At 27.8% G+C, this 17,131-nt stretch overlaps 1 pseudogene; it reads right to left on the bottom strand.

The window, feature by feature from the left end:
• Window positions 1–5,580: 5,580 nt before the first annotated feature.
• Window positions 5,581–7,565, bottom strand: LOC114411310 (annotated as a pseudogene).
• Between the last annotated feature and the right edge of the window lie 9,566 nt (window positions 7,566–17,131).

The raw sequence follows: 17,131 nt of genomic DNA, 5'->3' as shown, positions 1-17,131 counted from the left end.
TATTAGTGTGTTAATAATTGATGAATGTTTCAACTTTCATTTAAAAAAATTTGTAGATCATATTTATTTGAAGAAAGTATTTTGAGTACGAAATTTATTTTAATATGAAGTTGTAGTATTTTTTTAATCAGAATAGGTTCATTTTTTTGTGTGTTAAAAATTGATAAGCGTTCAAGTTGAAAGTGTTAATTGATGATGTTTTGTTGTTTCTTGTATCATATTTAATTTAATATATTTGTAGTAATTTTGTAATTACCTATTTTCATTTTGAAGTTATTATTGTTAAGATTAATTATTTTTACTACTAACTTCGTTCATGAATTATTTTATTTTGTGGTAAAAATTAGTATCTTGAATTTGTTCATTTTTTTAAGTGTGTCCCATGAAATTAATTTGAAGTCAATTAATTTTTTTTAAAAGAAAAATTGAATGTGAAGTTCCAATAAAGGGACTTTTTGTGATCACATTTTATTAGTTTGGTTTTAAATTTTTATAAAATTGTTTGTGTTATTTAAGTGTGTTGATGTGAAATTTATTTAAAATTAATAATTTTGATTACATCTTGATTAGTTTAAAATTACTACATTGAAATCGTTAATGTTTTTAAAGTGTCTTAATGTGAAATTGATTGAAGTTAAATTTTTATTTAAAATAAAGTTTTATTTTGAAGTTCTAGTAATGACTTTTTGTGATACCCATTTGATAATCTATTTGACGTGTTAAAATTTTTTTTTTGTAAGTACACGATGAATTCGGTTATAACAGTATTGTATTTCAATGGAAGGGTATATGAAGATAATGATGGTGTAATATTTGAAGGCAGTAAAAAAAACGATTCAGATTAAACGTGGAATTAGTTTCAATGCTTTGAAGAAAAAAATTAGAGATAAGGTAAAGTTACAAAATAATGAAATTATTTCTGCTATCAGCTGTAGATTTTTAGTGTCAGGAAAATATATTGCCTTGCAAATTTGTGATGACGAAGACGTTGAAACGATGCTGGAAAGTTTTAAACAACAAGACCAAATGTCAGTTCTGGAATTGTACATAGAAAAGGATGTGGCTGGTGGTTCAATGTTTCATTCTGCAAATTCGCTTATATCATGTGGAAATTATTTATCTAATGATGAGACACAACCGGCAACATATTTACCCCTAACCCTAAAACCCTAACCCATAACCCTAACCCTAAGCCAAATCCATAAACCCTAAAGGGGGACGTCCAATGCTGTAATTAAGGGTATTCAAAATGATACTAAAGGACAAATATCTACAATGATGAACTATGGTGTAGTTTTGTTTGGATTTAGTTACTAAAACTACTTATTTTTCGTTTGTCAACTTTAGTTTTATTTTTAAACTTTGTTTATTATTATAGTTTCATGCGCCACATAGACTCTATACATTAGTAAGCCAAGATAAATGAGATGCGATACATTAACTGTCAAAATCAAATGTCTTACAAACAACAACAAATTTACACAGAGACATCAAAATCAGTCATTATGGTGTCCGTGATGTCGTGAGGATGTGTCACATGGTCGATCCTATCTTCGCGCTTGACGATCAGGATTTCTTCTGCCACGTTGTCTCCCCGCTTCTGCTTGCTCAGCCTCAGCAGAAAACTCCTGACGCAAATCAACACCTAATAAGTCGCCCATATCAGGTATTGCTCCGGGTACATTCCATTGCGGAGCAAATAGGGCGTTAGGTGTTGCCATGGGGGCATCGTGCTGCTGTGAATGAGTCATAGTGGGCCATGAAAAATGAGGCTGTGTTTCCGCAACACCATCGAACGAATGTTCGCTTGCAGAAGTATCAGTGTGATGACCTTCAAAAGGATACTAATACATCTGTGAAGGATATTCGGAAAATGTCGTTGGCGTGTAATACATTCCATGACCACGCTCCATCATTTGTTGGGAATATTGTTCCGCTTCAACAAGCTCCCTTCGTCTGCCTATGCCCCGAGTCTCAACACTTGACTGAAGAATGTGAAACTCTTGTGCTGGAAATTCACGCTCTGATGCTGGACCATGTGACACTGGCTCAGTGATTCTCTCTTGCTCTTCTGATATAATCGCTAACTTATCCAGATAAGGCACGAGATCATCAACTGTCCATGTGTTCCTCCCTTGTGGTGACACCATATACTGTAGAGTCTCCACAACGTCACCCTGCAATTATTAGCGTCAACAAATTAATGCTCATGCTTAAGAAAATAATTAGAAGTTAAAAATTGAAAAATAAATAAATACCAATGCAGCTGTGTTTGCATTGTTTGGGTCGACAAACATCTTTGTTTTACGCCTATACCACACCATGTAGTCTGAGTTATAACCCAGTAGGCCCTCCTGTCGAGGATAAACGTCGACCCTAAACTCTGCTCGATTGTTCCACTGACTAATCATTGGGGCCAACAGGTGGAACCAATTCTCATCTTGTTTGCCTTTGAGCGTTATGCCATGGATTCTGCGGTTGCGAAGGACACCCGGGAATAGGTTGTTGCAATCCAAATTGTCTTAAAACTCTATCGGGTTGGTGTCACTCAACAACATGGAAACAAATCAGTGGCACCACCGCGAACCAGGCTACACTTCCAACCACACAAATTGGAGGCAACGCTGCATCACAGTTGGTGTGTATGGCTCCCAGACAAACTGAATACAACAACACACTTGTCAATTTTCAATCAAACATAGCATATTAACATTTCATTTAACCAATACATTACGATGTTTTTACCTCATGTCGTTTCATCAGATCCAATTTGCGACGGAAAAGTCTAAGATCATCATTGTCAATATGCTGATTTCCACGTCGCAGCCACCTACAATAAAAAGTAAATCATCATTGTCAACACGTTCCATCATTAAATATTTTCAATTCAAATCTAATTTTTTAAACAACAAACCTGTGTCCCAGTGGTTTATTTTCTATGACGGGAGGCGTCCTCTTTGGAGCCAAAGTCATGCATCGTTCACATGCCCACATTTGGATTAAGATGCACATACCTCCGATTGATTTAACTTTGTAATCGATGGCACTGCACATCTTTCTATATAAATACGCAAGCACGGAAGGTCCCCATGTATACGTGCTGCACTGTTCAAAGTCACGTAAAAATTGTAGGTACTTTAAGGAAACTCTGCTACTGGTTTTGTTAACAAAGAGGATACCTCCTATGAATCGAAGGATCCACGCACGGGTAAACCTTTGTAATTGCTCAACGTTACCCTCATCAATATTTATGTGAGAAAAATGGTGAGCCAACCAACTTAATTTGACGACACGGCCTTCAATTTCGCCTTCCTGTGGTCTGACTCCTAATAATTCTTCACACAAATCGTCCCAAACAAGATTTGTTGAACCAATTAATGGTGCCCGTCAGTACACAGACCTAACAAAACTGACACATCTTGAAGAGTAATGGTAGCCTCTCCGCATCTCAGGTGAAACGTGTGGATTTCGGGCCTTCATCTTTCAATGAACGCAGTAATTAAGGCCGCATTTATCTTTAGGTATCCCATCTTCATGATCCAATAAAACTCACATTGCCGAAGCAAAGGAACAATTTTCTTTGGGATTTTTTCTTCACCTTGATACGTCGGGACTGTTCGTCTGATGTGTAGTTTCCTGTCTGGTTCCCCATTCCAAACATGTTCTCAAACATGCTTGGGTTGCATCCACAACACGTGACCATCAACTGGACCAGACCTAGTTTGTATACTTGAATGGCATGACGACGAAGATGACATTGATCCTACAAAATAAAATAAAATACAATTAATTGACGATAAAAATTATACATACTCTCCAAATTTCAAATAAATAACAAATTATATTTTTCTAATTCCAAATATTTCAATAACAAAATATATTACACAATCAATAAAATTTAAATATATTTTACAAATAAATTAAAACAATATATATATATATATATACAAAATTAATAACTTAAAATACTTACGAGTCAAATAATTTAGCATCAAATATTTAAACTAGATGTAATGTACCATATAAAAAATTTAAACTAAACCTAATCTAAAATTAATAAGTTACAGAACCTATAAATATTTTTAATTTATTATATAAACTATTTTAACTAAACCTAATCTACCATATAAAAATTTAAATTATTTCTAATTTATCATATCAAATATTTGAACTAAATGTAATGTACCATATAAAAAATTTAAACTAAACCTAATCTAAAATTAATAAGTTATGGAACCTATAAATATTTTTAATTTACTATATAAAAGATTTTAACTAAACCTAATCTACCATATAAAAATTTAAACTATTTCTAATTTATCATATCAAATATTTAAACTAGATGTAATGTACCATATAAATTTTTTTAACTAAACCTAATCTAAAATTTATAAGTTACGGAACCTATAAATATTTTTAATTTACTATATAAAAGATTTTAACTAAACCTAATTTACCATATAAAAATTTAAACTATTTCTAATTTATCATATCAAATATTTAAACTAAATGTAATGTACCATATACAAAATTTAAACTATACCTAATCTAAAATTAATAAATTACGGAACCTAAAATTATTTTTAATCTACTATATAAATTTTTTTAATTAAACCTAATCTATCATATAAAAATTTAAACTATTTCTAATTTATCATATTAAATATTTAAACTAAATGTAATGTACCATACCAAAAATTTAAAGTAAATATAATGTACCATACAAAAAATTTAAACTAAACCTAATCTAAAATTATATTTTTCAAAACCTCAAACTATTCTTAATCTACTATATAAACAATTTTAACTAAACCTAATGTACCATATAAAAATTTAAACTATTCCTAATTTATCATATAAAATTAATAACTTAGATTACCTAAAACTATTCTTAATCTACCATATAAAAAATTTTAACTAAATCTAATCTACTATATAAAATACAAAACTCAAACTAATAATATTAACAAATAAACTAACTCTAATGTATCCTATAATACAAATACGAACATACTAACTAAAATTATAACATATACATATAATATAAATAATATTAATATTTCAAATTACAACTTAAAATTTATAAATACCACCTAAACATACATAACATTAACATATAAAACAAACTTAACCTAAACATATTTAACACATAACACTTAAAATTTATAACCTAAACATGCATCAAATTTATTATCAATTAAAATAAACTTACCAAGAAGTTACAAGCAGCATAAACCAAAGATGCAAAGGAAGCAAGGAACCAACCAAAGGAAGCAAGGAAGCAAGCTTGAAGAAGGCTGAGCACAACGGGTAGCACAATGCAGCACGAGAACTACATATAAAAGGAGCAAAGCGCTCCTCGTGATGGCGCGTTGCACCTGCAAACGCAACCCACAGGCTCCAATGGCGTTTCCTTCCTGCTTCCTACAGTTGCAGCAGTCTGCTGCAGCACTGTGCACCCTGTCACCTTCTACAAAGCTAAAACGCTAGTTTGACTGGCGTCTTAAGTCTCTCATGCACAATGTGCCAGTGCACCTTGCGCGTCCCTCTCCACGTAAGCAGAAGGCCAAGCTGCTGTTGCTACTTGCGCGTCCCTCTCCACGTGGCAGCTCCTACGCGAAAGCGCCAGTGGTGGTGACACCATGCATGGCGTTCACTTACAAAAACAGCACCTGCCAAGAAAAACTTTTAGAAGAACCCCATTTGGGAAATTAGTTTGTAAAAGGGCATCAGTTGAGGATTTTTGCCGTCTCACGTTCAGTTTTTTTTTATGTTATTTTTAATTCATTAAGTTAGTATTTTTTTATTTTGTTATATTAAATTTTAAAAGTTTTATTTTGTTCTTTTATATTTTTAAAATGTTTATTTTAATGCATTAAATTTTAAAAATTTTATTTTAGTCTTTAATGTTTTTAAAAATTTTATTTTAATCTTTTATGTTTTTAAAAAAATTTGTTTTAGTCTTTTTTATTTTCGTTAGCAAATATTAGTGTTGTTAATTTTAAAATAATATAGTTAAAAATTAAAACAAAATCTAAAATCATCACCACGATATTAGATTTGAAGCTTTTCATCACCTTCGGATCTAATATTTTTTATCTATGTTGGTGCGAGATTATGGTATGACTATGAGGTGACGCGATGATGTTATTTGGTGGATGGATATTGCGGATCTAATTTGTTTATTTGCATTTTTTATGCTATGGTAGTATAGAATTGACAGAAGATGAAGTTCAGGAAGTAGATGATTGAATGTACTTTAAAAAGATAGTAATAATCGTAAATATTATTTTAAATTAATTATTTCAAAATTTAAAAAAGACACCTGCGCGGTGAAAATCAGCAACCTCTCGTGCCAGCTGGGCTTCACAAGCTCCACCATGGTCATCAGGTGCATCCTCTCGCTCTCCGCTTCTTCGAGAAGTGTCTTGATCCATCCACCACTGTGCTGGAACTTCCTCAGAGACTTCAGGTGCAGCAGCATCCCTCCCACCATTCCAAGAACTGCTGCAATTGTTTCCAGCATCATAGCATGGCACCCATACCGTTCCTGAAAATATATAATAATTCAAATCAAATCATCAATCAAAGTTTTTCTATACTTTGAGGCAACTCAGCTACATTTAATTCCCCCAAGTTGATTGGTGTTGATAAATGAATAACTGAATACTCTTTACAATCATATGTCTAGCAAAAATAAATCAGATTGTTTTTAATGTTTACGATTCTTTTTTAAGTCAAATTGGTTTACAAATTACAATCCAACAATAATCTAAAGGAAGAAATCCTTAAATATTTTGTGTCTTTATTTTCTACTCTAAATTAGAGTTTCTCTTCGTTAACTTGTACTAATTTTAATGTAAACCTTGAATTTCTGGAGTAAAACTCTAATTTTGAATAGAAAATCATACCAAATTAAAAACACTTAAAGAGTTGTATCTAAATTTGGTCTTAACATATTCAGTATCAAACTTAGCTTAATCAAGTACAAACACATTGTATATATTTATTACTAATTTCAAACCGAAGAAAGAATCCTTATTATACATGGCAGTAGCACATACCTTGAAGTACATATCAGAGAGAACCCTTAGAAACTTGACAGCCCGGAAAGCAACCTTGTCCGTTAACGACTTAGGCGTGTGATGCTTGGTCACGTCTATTGACACATCTGAGTGGTAAGAGTCCCACGGCTGCGAGCAACATCATATAAACAATGTTCATACTTCAGACATCATCGAAATACATAAATACATGCTCGTCACAAGAAATTACTATAATCTCCGTCATTTTTTCAAGTAATTAATACGTGTCATGCAAGGATTAATTGGAATTATCAAAAATTGAGTATCATATAAATAAGAAAAGACTCATAAACATAACCTTTAACGTTTTGAATTAAAGTGTAGTGTCAAGTTAAATCTATCCGATGTTTATTCTCCTCAAATTCCCTCACACTTATCACATTCTTACATGAAGCTGTTCCACGGCCACTCTGTCCCGTACTCCCTACGAACCTTGGGCCTTGTGATCCCCCAGTAGCTAGGTGAACAAATTAAGTGGTTAATTGATCAAGAATTGGAGAATTATGTGTACTCTGAATAATATTTTATATGTACCTTGATCTAAGTGGTTGAGAATTTAAGGTTTATATATTAAATATTTTATTTTGGTGTTCAATTTTGAGTTCGCCGGCTGATGACGGACTGGGAAAAGAACGAGAAGGGTCGGGGAAGGAGACAAGTCACAACCACATGCCCATGTTTTTGGAGTTTTGATATTTTTTAATCTGAACGCTGATAAATATTTATTTCTTATATTAGAGATTACATATTTTAATTTATCATGTCAGAAATTCTATTTATTAGTCTAAATTTTTTGTTAGATATTATAAAAATTCTCATACATGCTTATGAGCCGTATGATTAATAATCAACTTGGACACCAATCATTAGTTACTTGCCATGATGCTGGAAAGGTGGATTGATTAACTTTGACGCCTTCTTTAATCGTGCGCATTAACTGCTACTGTGGGTGACGTGTCAGTCTTTCAAGCACGGTGGACTTTTCTTTTTTCCCAAGTTGACTATTATTTTGTTCAATGGTGACTTGATTTTCTGGACCAATTAAACCTGTCCCAATAAACAACGTCTTCTGGTGAGGGAAGAGAGAAGTCAAGGTAAGAAGAAGCCAAATCGGACATTACCAATTACCTTCCCAACTTCCAAAAATTCATAAATATTTTACGGATTGATAATATTCTTTACATACCAGATTAATTTATGACGGCGGCTAATGAACCAATGTATCATATGATTTATGGTGGATAAACATATTCTTATCTTTAGATTTATTAATTTAACATTCAATATTTTTTTCTTTTAAAATAAGTGTAATCTTAAATTATTTTAGGCAGAACAAAAAAAATAATAAATAAATGAAATAGAATAATAACTTTAAAAATTAATCTTATTAAATAAATAAATAAGACTAATATTAATGTTACATTAAAAATTTAAATATTTATAAAAGACAACAAGTTAGGGAGTGGAGGAAGATTAATCACTGTTTTTTTAGCGACAACCAACTATGTTGCAGCAGTTGAATTTTTGTGATGCTGTTGGGATTTTAGCCCCGTGTGTAATTGCTTTCTAGTTTCTTTTGGCCCTTTTCAATATAAAAAAAAAATAGATGAAAGAGTAGTAATAATATTAGATTCAAAAACGTAGCATTTATTAGGAATATTTATAGAAAACACTAGCTAATGTTATATAGAAAAATTAAATGCATATTTACTTTGAAATAATTTTTTCTTTTAAAATGTGACACTTATTCTGGGATGGAGGAAGTATTATTTTTTCATCCTTTTTAATTTAAACTTATTATGTGAATTAATCATTTTTCATCTCTTTTTTTCTAGGCCTCCCTTGGGTATTTTTAGTTTAAGATTCAAAAAATTTAACAACAACCAATTTTTAGTTTTTAAAATTTGGTTTTAGTTTCAAAATAAACTTATTTTAAAAGTTTTTATCCTATTAAAATTAGTTTAAGAATATGTTTGTATGTTGGTGACAATAATGTTGATGAAAGTGATAGTGATTGTGATGGATCCAATTTTTTTATGTTGTAGAAGTAATATTCATGTAAATAAATTTGTGGGACAAATTATTATTTTACATGTAATTACACTTAGAGTGTGTTTCGAGGGAGAAATTTAAAATTTTGAGAAATTTTAAATTCTAAGAATTTTAAATACTTCAATTGAAATTCTTTTATTTTTAAAATTTTATGTTTGAATAAAAAAAATTAAAATTATGAGGATGAAAAAAATGAATGAAAAAAAAAAGAGAAAATATGGTTGGTGTGCTAATGATACATGTTTCTGAATGCTTACACCCGATCAATATTTTAAGAGTTCAAACGGTGGTGTTTCTTGAAGAAGATTGTACGAAGAGAAATTCAATTTCTCACCTTTTAGAAGGAAATTAAAATTTCAGATTTTTAGTTGTTTAAAATTTTGTTTTAAAATTTCAAAATTTTAAATTCTTCATAAAAAGCATCCAAACAATGAATTCTAAATTATAGAAATTCAAATTCTCTGATAAATTACTTTCCTCAATTAAAATTTTTTATCCAAAGCACTTTTAAACTTTTTTAAGATTTTGTGGGAATTCTAAGTGGTGGTGTCAATAGTAGCAGTTGACATTAATAGTGGTGGTGATGACCGCTATGGTGGCATGGCAATAATAATGGTAGTCATGTTAAAGGTAATAATTATAATGACGATAGTGGTGATAGGAGAAGGTTATTGTTAAATTTAAGGAGAGAGTATTTTTTTAAAACAAACAATTAAATTTACAAAAAAAATTTAAGTTTTGAAAATAAATGAGAGAGTGTTTTGAAATAAAGTTATAAATTATTTCAGCTTTATTTTTATCAAACATATTTTATTTTAAAAATTGCATTTGAAAGGAAAAAAAACACTCACAATCATTCCAAATGAACCTTTCTTAAATCATTTTTTTCATCTCTTGTAATATTTTATACATTACTTTCATTTATCAAGAAAAGAGAAAGGAAGAAAAAAAAATGTGGGATAGTGGAAGCTTCCCGTGAAAAGGAGGGATAACCATCTCTTGTATTTTGAAAATATTTAAAGAAACCAATAATAATGTGTTGTATTTGATTAACCATTTGTTTCAAGAGAGAAATTGAGAAGAAAAAAAATAAGAAAGAAAAAATAGTTTTATGATGTTTGGTTAAGAAAAATAGAAAAGAAAGCACATCAAATATCAGTCTATCTTTAAAAAATATCTTTCATAAATTGAAAGACATAAAGGAGACAATCAAAATAGTGAATTTTATTTAAAATTACATTTCTAACCTTCTATTTTTTTCTCAGCCACACAAAATTTATATATTAAGGATAAATGTGTATTTTCAAGAAAAAAAATATTTTCTTTCTCTCTATTTTCATACAATGAAATGAGTGAAGAAAAAAAATCACTTTCTCTTCCATTTCTTTCATATCTACTTATTTTCTTCTAATTATCTCTGTGTTTTTACTTCTTTCTACTCTACTTTTATTATTAGTTCGTCTCTTTCTATCCAAACAAAACATAAAAGTAATGTTTCATTATCACATTATATTAATACATGATGCAAGAAAATAAAGTGATTAAAACAAATTAAAAATAAAATATTTTTTCTTATAATTTTTACAAGACATGATTAATTAATTAATTCACATCAAGAAAGTGAGTAGTATTAAATTATTATTTTTTCAAAATTTTTCCTAATATTAATAAGATGTATTTTTATTCATTTTTTTAGTTTTTTAATTCAATAAATTAAATAGATTTCTTAATATCTGTGTTAAACTTTAGATGTCACTGCAACGGACAAAGTAACTACAACTCAAGTATCAAGTTTTTCCCGAAATTATAATTATTGGGGAATTGAGAAATTGAAGCAGTTATCAGGACAGTTGAGTGAAATTGCTTCAAAACATAAAGACGTGGGACATGTGTTGACATCTTAACATGTCACACTTTTACACACTTAGTCACTAAATCAATTTTTTTGTTCAGAAGAAACTAAATTTTCATAGTTTGAAACTTTAAGGAAAAAATGTTGAATTTATCCAAATTATTTTTTAAAGATTGTAACAAACATGTGATTATTATATTCCGATAATTGATATTTATTTACAATCATAAGAAAACTAATTTTATGAGAAGTTGTTTAAAACAATATTTAATTTTAATAAGATTTTAGATTTTTTCAAATTTTAGTTATTTTGAAAAGTTAAAACAAACAGTAGAGAGTAAATGGTAGAGAAAGGTCAAATAACACATCTTTTTATTGGTTGAAATTTGTTGAAAATAATAAAATTTAATGGGTCTCATATTATATTTAATGACAAAAGTGTTTATGATACGGTCACCCGTCAAGCCGAATTGATTCAACCCTATCCGAATAGTTTGGGTTGACTCATTCATGTATTTGGATTAAAATCAAATCGAATCAATTAAAATCATTCATGTACGGTTGGATCATGGGTTTAGATTTATAAATTCAATCAAAATTGAATCGAATTGATCAAAATTTTTAGAGTTGTTTTTTCTGTCATATTTATAATATTAATCGATCATATTTTGTTAATTTGTTTCAGTAAATCTTGTTACAATAAATCTGGTTGTAGCAAAGTTTATTGCAAAGAAATTAGTTTATAGAAAATAGTTGTAATTAAAACTACTATAGTAAATCTCATTGAAGAATATTTTATTTTAATTTGTATTAGTGTATTTTAGAATATTATGATGACGGTACTGAATGAATCAATTATACTACTTTCACACATTTGATAATATTGCATTAATTGTATTTGATATTTGAATGAATCATGATATAAAATAATAGTTATAAAAAGAAAAAAAAATCAAATTTAAATAGATAATCTATTAGCTCAAACTGAATTAAATTGCTCATGAATGGGTTGGGTTGGATTTTAAAATAATATTTGTGAAAATCGAACCGATTAATTTTGATTGAATTGGGTCTTGAATATAGTCAAAACTGATCCAAACCGATCCACAAACACCCATATTTAATGATCGACTTTCCTCATTTTATAATTTTTAATAAATTTTAACCAATTAAAAATAATGTATTTGAGAAAAATGAAATCCAACCCATCTCACATTTTTTTTCAAAATTATTTATTCATATACTTTAAATAAACAATAGATTGAGTTATTAATTACATGTTAATACAATCAATATATATATATATATATATATATAAAGAATAAATAAGGTAAACATATTTAATAATTAAATTATATATTTTAGTTAAATATATAATTTTTAATTTTTTTATAATTAGTATAGTTATAATAATATTTATTTGACTGTTAAAATAATTATTCTATATTTTTAATAATTATAAAATATAAAACGATTACATAATTATATAATTAATAACTACACATAATATATAATAATGTAATTATATAAATATATAACTATATATTAAAAATTATAAAAATATACATTATGGGAATACGAGAGTGAGATGAGGAGGAACATATCCATGCTGGCTTCTCTAAATAACCTCAACCCTTATCAAAGCAGATTTTCCCTTAGGGGTTCAATTTTTATTATGATGTCTATCAAGATTAACTTTTGATACCAAAAATAAAATAAAAAAAGCAATATGAGACAGTAAAATAAAAATAAGAAAAACAAACTGAAAAACTGTGCAGACTGCGGATTCAGTGCGGTATGTGTCGGCATAAATCGGGCACCTTTTAATTATTTTTACTTTTTTGAATAAAAAGTGCATTCTTTGAAAGTTGAAAACGGACGGATCCGGGTGTCCACCTACCCGCTCGCCACGCGTCCAAGTGTGACGGACTTCAAAAGCATTTTGGGGATAACAATAATTCAATTTTGTTACACACTACTTATATTTACTTTTATTACGGTGGAGTATAAATTCAAATTCTCAATTTAGAAAATGATTTTTTCATTCTTTCACTTTTCCAATTATATACTCTTATTTCAGCATTGTTCCTTTTCATTTCTTTTCAAGATACATTTTATACATTACTCTTACAATTAATTAAGAAAATTTTTCTTAACCATTTTAAATAAAACATGATTTTACTCATAAAAACCTGATTTTATCTTTATCTATATAATTAATTTTTAATTATATATTTATTTTAATGTACTCACTTTTATTTTTATTTCAAATTAAGTTTTAATAGTTTTCTGTAAAAAATTATTAATTATTAAAAGTAGTCTTACCTCAATTTAAACTATTTATAACGAATTCAAAATATAATTTAAATATTTTGATATATTTAATTATTAGAAATTTTAATTTCGTATAATACACATGTTAAAATATTATTTCAAGTATTGATGAATAGTGTTGTATCATTATTCTGCACCAATACTATGTTCAAAGTATTAATAAATATTTATATATTTTAATATTAATAGTTAATTATATGTTTTTGTTGTTAGAAGGAATTTAAACTTATAATCTCTCTCTTTCTTTCTCTTTTTAATTATCAAGTGAATTTTATATATCATTTACTTTCACTAGTTTTAATTTGGTCTAATATTTCATATTCAAAAAAATATTTTAAATAATTATATACAAATAAAATAATTTTAAATTAATAAATTACATTTTATATTTAAATTAATATTATTTATCTTGAAGTATGTATCATAAAATATATTTAATTATATACTTAATCTTATAATTTAAACATAGTCAATAGTTATAAATAACCTCGTGAGGATTTTGTGTCAAATAAGAACACAAATAATCTTATTATTATATTACATGCAAGAGAAAAAGATAAATTTGTTATGTTATATATAGTATATTTCAAGATTTCGTATCAGATGAGAATACAAATAGCCTTATCAACATTGCATGTCAAATTAAGTTAAAGATAAATTTGTTGTAACTTATTTTATATTATTATATTATATATTATATTACAACTTACAATATTTTTTATTGGATGAGAATACAAATAATCTTGTTAATATTGTGTGTCAAATGAAGATCAAGATAAAATTATTTCAGGACTGTTTTATACATTACTAGTCGGTAACCCGTGTATACGCACGGATCATTTCGCTAAATGATTTTTGATTAAAGAATTAAAAAGGAAAAGGTACGGTAAAAAAAACAAAAAGACTAACATTCATATATTATTATTATTATTATTAATCCTATTGTTGTAACCCTTACATGGGCAAAGCACGGTCGTTGTTACGGCAGGTTGTCCCAAAAATCAAACCACAAAAAAGTAGACCAAAAAAAGTAAAATAACCGTAATCAAAATCGCAAAAAAATAGAATGAAAATTAGAAGAGAACTCTATCAAAAACAGAAAATTCAACACACGACACATTCCGATCTTCAAAGCAAACTCACTCATTTGATATTGTGATTCTCTTGTTTTATTGTGCCCGCCAAAGATGCAACACACTTGTTGGAAACAACAACCGTGCCTATTTATTTACGAAAACAGAATTAAAATATCAAAATAACAAAAGCAGAAAATGGATGAAAGTTGGAGAAAAAAAAGATTAACGAAAAGAAAGAGTAATAAGGAAGAAAAGGACATAAATGGAAGAAGAGAAGATTCAGGATTTTGAAATTAAATGAAAAGTTAAAATCCATCAATTGGAGAATGACACACCAGGAACCTCAAAGAAAAATATCTCAATGTTCACTCCGGGCATTACAACATAAAAGAGCCTTCAGTTGGAATATACATAATAATAATAATAATAATAATAATAATAATAATAATAATAATAATAATAATAATAATAATAATAGTAATAGTAATAATAATAATAAATCATTTCAGGTATGGGCACAATAGGTACATCTCTTTTGTTAGATAGTTTGTTGCAAGAAGTTGGATTAGGATTCTATTTAATTTTATTGTTGTTGTTGTTATTATTATTATTATTATAATTATTATTATAATAATTTTTATTATAATGATAATGATAATAATAATAATTATTATTATTATTTTAATTTTCATTTTATATGATGTACATGTTGTGCATGAACATTTTTGTTTTTGTAATTATTATTATTATTATTATATAAATGTTTTTTTTAACTGAGCTTGTTATCTTCTTGTCTTTTTCTCTCTCTAGAAATTGCCGCTACCTATTTTTCAAAATCAAAGAATTGAACAAATAATAAAAATAATTTTAACATTTATAACATAAATGTTTACAACTAACAGAAATTAGGCAATTGCAAATTAATGCACAGCGAGTGTAACAAAGCATGGAAATTTTATTTTAAAAAATTCAAGTTAAAAATGAGAGAAACACTAACATCTTCAAATCCCGTGGTTGTCGTGACTTAGTGATGATGGAGAGAAAAAATCACAAAAGCGAATGACGAACGAAAAAAATGAGAATAACATGACTGCAATTGTAAAGAAAAAAATGAAACACGAATTAATAAGAAACATGCATAAAACAAAGCACAAAGAAAGAAACTTGGCGACGGGATGTTTTTTCGTGGATCACCTTGCGAGTGGGAAAATCAGAAAGGAAAAAAAAACAGGAAATATCAGTAATAAAGGAAAAACATGAAACAAACTAAATAATAATAATAATAATAATAATAATAATAATAATAATACCTACAGTAAAATGTAACTTCATCTCCATGGCTAAAATCGTTGTCCGCGAGAAACTGATACGAAGGTTGAACCATATATTTGTCACCAATGCCAGTGTTTAGTGTAGTTAATCACATCTACTTAGAAAAAGAAGATAATAAATCTAAAATTGTCCCGCAAAAGCATACATCATATTTTATTCTATAATGATTAATATGCAAATTAGAAATTACCTACTAACACATCAGATGAAGCTTATCCACTCAATATTTCTTCAAATATAGTAAGTCATATACATGTTCAGGAATTTCAAGAAGCTCATGTTTTTTAGTTGTACATCCACTCAATAAAGCATTAATTTATTTTCTTTCCTAATTCTTTTTTTTATTTTTTTATTAGAAAACAAACTAAAAAATTATAGGAAAACAGAGCTTACATAATAATAATAATAATAATAATAAAACAAAGCACACAAAAAGAAACTTGATTGTTGAATGTAATCAAATGTAATAATGACAAAAATATGATACAATGATTCAACAATTAATTACGTGTATATTAATATTTAATGAATTGTTATATATAGTAATAAATTATTATATGTTAATAAATGTAATGAAAGCCATGATTTTTTTATGCTGAATCATCGTATGTTACGATGATTTGATTGGATAACAATTAAAGTAATTAAAAAAAATCAATTGGAATAATATGTTTATTATTACTATTAGTATCAACATTGAATAAATTAAATAAATATTAATTGATTACATGTTAATAATTTAATAAATAAATTAATAATAACAGTTAAAATATTATATATTAACCTTAATGATACGATAATTCAAATTTTAATTAGAAATTTTAAAATCTTGCATGATTTCAGTTTCAATTTTATAAACACAATAAGGAAAAACATGAAACAAATTATTATAACTAAATAATAATAATAGCCAATCCATCTAAAAAATTTGTCATTCTACGGGAATATTTTATAGTCACTACTAATGGCACATGTTGCCCTATCATATTGTTCCCATCTTTCTTTGTACTCTTTCTTAATTTTTGTTATTTTTTTTGTTTTGATTAATTATTGTTATCATTATTATTAATCTCCAATCCTTTCTCAGGGCCACACTCTTCCATTCCACCCTTCCCCTACAACGTAAACGCCACAAATATTGAGATTCCGTTAGTTTCTCTCAATTCCCTCCACTTTATCTTTTTGTCATTTGATTCAACAATTTCTCTTGATTTATATCAATTTTTGTCTCTTTTAATTATGGGTCTACATTATACAACTCACTCATTTCACCAATCAATAATATAATCTGCTATTACTATAAGTGAAGAATAGGTTGTTTATTTTACAAAAGTGAGAATAAAAAAATGCATAATCTCGAGCAACAAAAATTAAGTAAGAATCAATGACTTATTTGTCAT

This window comes from Glycine soja, chromosome 5 (genome assembly GCF_004193775.1).
Source record: "Glycine soja cultivar W05 chromosome 5, ASM419377v2, whole genome shotgun sequence".
Lineage (NCBI taxonomy): Eukaryota > Viridiplantae > Streptophyta > Magnoliopsida > Fabales > Fabaceae > Glycine > Glycine soja.
This window is presented reverse-complemented; position numbering and strand designations above follow the sequence as displayed.